Raw genomic sequence first — 6,647 nt, 5'->3', positions numbered from 1 at the left:
GAGAAAATCAGTGAATCCTCACATTTTGAGATGCACGAACCAGCAAATGTTAAATGACTTCAACAATTACTTGACTTTCAAAATTGTTGTTGATTATTTTCCTGTCAATCCTCCGCAGTACTGTATAATTTGTGCAAATCGTTAAGGAAAAAACAGGTGAAATTCTTGTTTTACCTGCAAACATATGATACTTCACAGGTGAAAGTTCTTTTTGGCCACATGTTAAATGTCCAGATATCCCTCCGTGCCTGCATGTGAACTGATCACATTTAAAAGCTATTTCACTCATGATAAACCACATGCGCCTGTATCAGGTATCATCACATGTGATACCCATTACGGATATTACAGAATTGTGCCGGTGTACATTAATCACATGAAATGTCAGAAATCCACTTGTGCTTCTGATTGAAAGCTTCCCTTTTGTTTTAAGGACAACGGGTGGCAGGGATGGTTCATTTAATGACAACGGAGGTAAACCAGTGCGTCAGTTTAACTCAGCACTCCTACCACAAGACGGTGCTCCACAGCCTTCAAGTGGCGTTTTCATTTTAATCCACATGCCCACTTGACCACACATCAGCTCTCACAAAGTCAGCATGACAACAGAGCACACTCCAGGTCCTGACATCTGGTCCAGGCTGTTAATCTTCACTGACCAATCAGCGCAGGGTCAGGGTGTGAGTGACACTCCTAGCAGATAAAACACGGTGATGAATCTCCTTCTTCCTCACCCCCCCCCTCCCCCTCTATCTATCCTCCCAGTCACGCACAGCCTCTCTCTGCCTCCTCCTCTGCCTCCTCCTCTGCCTCCCTCTCAACCACTCATTACTGTAATTGGAGGGTTTGGGGAGATACGACAGAGAGACAGAAAGAAAGTTGGGAAAAAAAGAGAAAGGTTGAGAGAGGTTTCTGGAGGTCAGAGGCCCAGCCCTTTTCCACTCTCCTTCTGCTCTGTTTTTTTTTTCCTCCACCATCTCTCATTCTATCTTTCTTTTTCTAAATCAAGAGGCATGCATTTGCTTTGGCGTTTCTTTAAAGATGCAGGGCTCATTTGCTGCATCAAAGCGGGCTAGATTTTCAAACCAAATATCAAGTTTCGAAGGGCTCTATTTCTCCTACACTCTTCACCTCCCTCTTCCCTTTCTTTCTCTCATTCTTTCTTTCTGCCTTTCTTTGTTTAACCACAGCTGCTGCGTTCTGTCATAGTTTCGGCTTACTGGCCTCTGTCATTTGGCTGGGCTGAGGAGTGTATGTGTGTGTGAGTGTATAAACCCAACAGGAGGAACCAAAAAAGAGAAGAGAGAGGGAAACAGGGTGTAAGGGGAAGGAGAGGAGAGTGGTGTTATCAACTTAAGTATTCTGTGGTCAATGGAGGGCGTGATGGACGCTCCAATCAACTGTGGTCAATTCCTTCAAGAAAGGAAAAAGGACAAAGAGACAGAATGAAAGAGGCAAAGGTGAAAGAACCATATAAAATCCCTTCCTCTTGAACTTTTAAGTTTAAAGAGGAAAAATGATATATTTTTCTTATTGTCAACAAATGAACCCATGAACCTTCTAGAGGTGCAGACCTGAGCTATATGACTGGGTTCCAGTTGAGACTCAACTTGACAAAAACTCTCAACTTGAGGTTAAATATTCAACTTTTGAAATAAGAAATGATTAATCTCACAAAATTTGAATTCATAATTAATAAAAATAATCCATGCTCTATTCTATATACCTTATGTTTTACAGACCTTACTTGGTCTAACCAAGTAGGTTAATGGTTCCTAATTTTTTTTTTTAAAGGTTATCAAAGATAGATACTTAGACAGTTTGCTGAATATTCTCTACTGGTGTTACCCTACATTTTACTATTCACCACTCACACTGGCCACTGTTAAACTAACTAGCCTTAATGCTCTTTGACCAGCTATAACTCTAATGTTAGCTAAGAGCTAGTGCAGATACATAAACCTTACCTTTGCAAACATTAATGAGCTTTTGACAGCATGCTAACAAAATGTTTGAATTCAAGATCTTGGTTTCTTAAATGTTGTCTTTTAACACCAATAAACTATGGCCACTGTATAACATTAGCTATTTCATAAAGAGTACACAGGCAGACCTGATCTGTTGGAAAAGTGTCCTGACATAACCTCTGTGATTTGGCGCAATACAATTATAATTGAACCAAATTGATTTTGTCTCTCATGGGGGCCAGCAGTCAAGATCGCCTAATGCTACTGTAGTTCTTAATTCCATAATGACTTATTTAAGTTTTAAAGCACAAACTTATAACGAACAATGACTAATTGATTCCTAAAAAGATTCAATGAGCCATAGCATTACCCAGGGTAACATGTTCCTTCTTTAGGGTGAACATGGGTAATGCTTGAATTAAACCCATGCGTCGTCCAGGTGCAGTAAATGTATACTGATCTGCAGCTCCAAATAGTGCTCAAAAATGTACTATTCAGTCCTGTTTGAGTGGCGTTTGCTTAAAACTACAGCACCCATCTTATTTAGATAATGACTTAGCTAAGAACCAGTGGGCTTGGGTCTGAGTGCCACAGACAAGCCAGAAAGGTATAATGAATTGTGAGACTAAATCAAATATTGTTGGTTTTGGCGTTTTCATGAAATTTGCTGCCAAGAAGAAGCAGCCTTCTTTAACATTAAGTGACAATGTATGGATGAGAAGACCTTTAATAAAAAAAAGATGAATGAGAAATTTGTACAACATGAACGTAAATATGAAATATAATCCACATAAAAGTGTAAAGAAATCAAGATACATGCACTGTGTTAGTGATTAGAAAAGAAAAGTATGTAAATTTACAGCCCCTCATTAGCAGCTCTACGAGGGCCATACATAATTTGTGTACATAAAATGTCTCATTAGGAGCCAGCGGTGATTCTTTTCCCTCCATAAATGTGCCGAGCGGCTGGTGAGGGATAACAGCAGCCTAAAATTCAAAATGTCAAAATCTGACTTTTAAAAAATAAAAGAAGAAGAAGGAAGACACACACAACACACCACACACACACACACCACACACACACACACACACACATACATACAGAGGGAGTTTGCTGTTTCTTTTCTGCAATCCTTCATTGTAAAGGCCTCATGTAATTGCCGGGCGGGTGGTGTGGTGGGAGAGGTTGGGGGGTGGTGGGTGGTGGGTGGTGGGTGTGGGGTAAATATTATCTCTTCCACCATCTCTGCCCCACCATAACCCACCCAACTCAGACACACACACATTCACACACACCCTCTGCTGCTACTGCCCGGAGCTCCAATCCCTCAGACTGCCAGCCTAAGCAGTACACCACACTCACACACACATATAAACAAAAGGGATTAGATAGACAGACACACAGCTACACCACACACACACACGTACACAAATATGGTATAACACACACGCCCTCTGTGCCCCCACCAGTTTTCTCTCACTCTGGTTTTTCATTCCTTCTTCCTTGTCTCTGTCTTGCAAACTCACACAGCATGCAAACAGCAACTCTCTCTCTCACACACACACACACACACACACACACACACATGTTGATATAAAAGCTGTGTGTCTGTGCAGGGAGATGCCTCCATGCAAAATGAAACACAGGGTGAATGGCCTGCGGAGTGTGTGCGTGCGTGCATGTGTTTTCCTTTCTTTCTGTCGTTCTCTGAAGCTATTTTCTGTCCTTTTAAGGCAGTTAGTGACTGGCCTATCTCTCTCCCAGTCTTGTCTCTAGGTCTCTCTACCTGTCTCTCTCTCTCTCTCTCTTGCTTTCTTTCCATTATATATCTCCTCTCTCTCTTTTCATTTCTCCCCACAAATCCCTCCCTCCCTCCTTCTGCAGCTTTGTTTTTCCATTTCGTCTCTCCTATCTCCTCCTCAGCACTGTAGCAAGAACCCATCCATATAAGTCATTTAACCCAGTATTGAGCCTGAAAATCTCATTTTTCTTTAACCAAGTGGAGAAATCTGTCAACGGGTAAAATAATCCCACTTGTTTCCAATGCAAATCAATTTGCGTCAAGAATCTTTCTGCACTCAAGTGTCATACTCGAATCAAGTATGATAGAAGTGACGTGATCTGCCTTCTCCTGCGTTTCATGACAAGGCTTTTATTTCAAAGACTTTCGTGACAGGAACGTAAAGCTCCACCAGAAGCGAAGGGAGTTATCTTGTCTCTACAGGCAGATTTATTCACCCGTTTTTCAGAAAAATACTGAAAATTAGATACTTTTCGGTGGTGCTTTTTTTCTTTTTTTTTGCTCCTGCCATATAAGACCATGTGTTTGCAGCTGTCCCTGTTTGCCCTGTCTGGTGTGTCTTTACCACAAGTGTGTTCTGGCCAAAGAGAAGCAGAGATCTGGGCCGCTCTCTGCCAACACTGGCTTTGCCCTGTCACAGAGGAGCATTTCACCAGAAAGTATCGACGCCATATTGATTAACACCCCCCACCCACCCTTCCCACAATCCTCTGCCCACATCAGACCACAACACCAGTGACGAAGTAGCTGTGGCATGGAGGGATGACTGGAGGGAGGAGGGCTGTGTAGAAAAAAAAAAGGAGAAGGGGAGGGCAGGTGGTGCGAGATAGCGGGATGAGAAAGCAGCATTTGAAATATCCCCACACTACACCACCACCACTGCCACCGAGTGCCATTCTCCTCGAGAGCGGCTGAAATCGGAGCTCTTTGTGAAAACGCCATAAGAGCATTTTGGGTTCATACGATGAGCTGCAGCATACAAAGAAAAAAAGGGGAGGGGAAGGATAAAAGGGAAAAAGAAAGAGGAGGTGGAGAAGGGAAAGGAGAGCTAGATATGGGATGAAAGGTGGAATAGGTGGTACAGAGAGGTGAGAAAATGTAGCTTTTTTCCCCATATTTCTTCCCTCTCTTTATAGTATTTTCCCTAATCCTCAAGAGAGAGAATGCAGCAATTCCCCTTTGAGGGATTAAAAAAATGACTATTTCTCAGCTTGCAACCCTTGGCATTGTTCAGTGAAGACAACTGGTCCAGGCTGCAGAGGAGGGCAGAGATAAAGAGTGCAAATACAGTCGAGCGCCAGGATTAGACTGATGTATTGTTTTACTGAGGGTCGATGTCGGCCTCTTAACAAAATCAGAAATCATCCACCTTTGATATCATGGAAAATCCTTCCCGATTGTTGTAATAGAATAAATTTCAGCAATTATTGTTTTTGTATGAGATAAATCACAGCAGGGCCAACTGGGAGGATTCTACCAACAGCTGTCAGTCCATAAAATCTATCTTAAGGTCTGGCCTCAGTGGATTTGGTCCCAGGAAGCACATTTTTGTGTGGAGTTCAACTTTGGTGAACTCTGAAATGAATACATTTCATGTTGACCAATGGCAGGCCGTCTTGATAGTACTTATCTTATAATAAACATCACATGTACATCAGTTGCTATATTGCACCAAGTACAGCCCCTCTGTTGGAGTCTGTATACTGTTCCACAAAAGAGAAATGCTTCAGTCAGAAAAAGTCTGATGGAAGTTAATGGTATGATACATCTTTTAAACCGTGCAAACTTATTGTCCTTTTTAGGGATGTCCGATAATATCGGCCCCCTCCGATATTATCGGCCGATATTCACTAACAAATGTAATATCGGGAATTATCGGTATCGGGTTTTTATAACCGATGTTTGTTCTGTAGGCTTCAGCATTTCCGAGCCTGCATGAACGCAGCATGGGACGTTTACCGGGCGCCGGCGCGCTAGGGATGACGTATAACAACAACAACTGGACACGTAGACTTGGTTGGGTTGCTAACCGTGGGCTAAGCAAGCGCAAACGACTTTAAGAGCTGAGAGTGAATCTTTATATTAAACCAAAATAAGCTGCAATGCCACCTTAGAAGTATTTTACCCTGCTGATGAGCTGTTCCTTAAACCAAAGCGTAACAATTGCCTTAGAATCTACATTAGCAACTCCTTCAGGCGTGCATGGAAATACAATTAACACCATCAACCAAAAGCTTAGCGCTTAAGCTACGATTAAGCATTAGCACTCCTTTCAGTAGTTAATACGAATGGAAAGTTGAATTTTCTCTTATTTTGGCACAGGACAGTGTTACATGGAAGCGCGAGTTGCATTTTATGTATGCATCTCAGTGGCGCATCGACAGATTAAGGAGGTGTAGGCAAAATGTGTTAATTCCACCGAATAGCGACAAACAGTTTTGGCGTGTAAAAAGCGCTGGCATATATCGGTACTCGGGCTGATATCGCGGTATCGGAAATTGAGAGCTCTCTCCATATCGTGAATATTCAGGATATCGGCGAGAGCGCGAATTATCGAGCCATCCGGCCCTCAGTCTCTGTTTATGACCAACGCTAACAAAGCATTGGAGCCTATGAGGCCGCGTACCGGGTATTCGGTGAGGCTGCAGGCAGTGGTGTTAGGCGGCTACGCAGTGTTTAGGCGTGTAGCCACGCCAGCTAGAGTCCTGCAGAATATTCACGTGTGATTCAGACACATTTTTCTCATTACAACTTCCCGCGTGTTCTGCTGTTCCGCTCTCCGCGGGTAAGTTGGCCTCATGTAACTGTGGAATAGTATGCCATTTGAGGTAGAACGCCTACAAAAAAGATCATTTTGAGGTACTTGGTGGTAGTTTCT

At 42.7% G+C, this 6,647-nt stretch overlaps 1 protein-coding gene across 3 annotated transcripts in view; it reads right to left on the bottom strand.

Annotated features, from left to right (window-relative positions):
• Positions 1-6,647, bottom strand: part of sema4c (sema domain, immunoglobulin domain (Ig), transmembrane domain (TM) and short cytoplasmic domain, (semaphorin) 4C) — an 87,658-nt gene that overhangs the window by 36,915 nt on the left and 44,096 nt on the right. The gene's annotated exons all lie outside the window — the stretch shown is intronic.

This window comes from Morone saxatilis, unplaced genomic scaffold, assembly GCF_004916995.1.
Source record: "Morone saxatilis isolate NCDOM2014 unplaced genomic scaffold, NCSU_SB_2.0 Contig16, whole genome shotgun sequence".
NCBI classification, from domain to species: domain Eukaryota; kingdom Metazoa; phylum Chordata; class Actinopteri; family Moronidae; genus Morone; species Morone saxatilis.
This window is presented reverse-complemented; position numbering and strand designations above follow the sequence as displayed.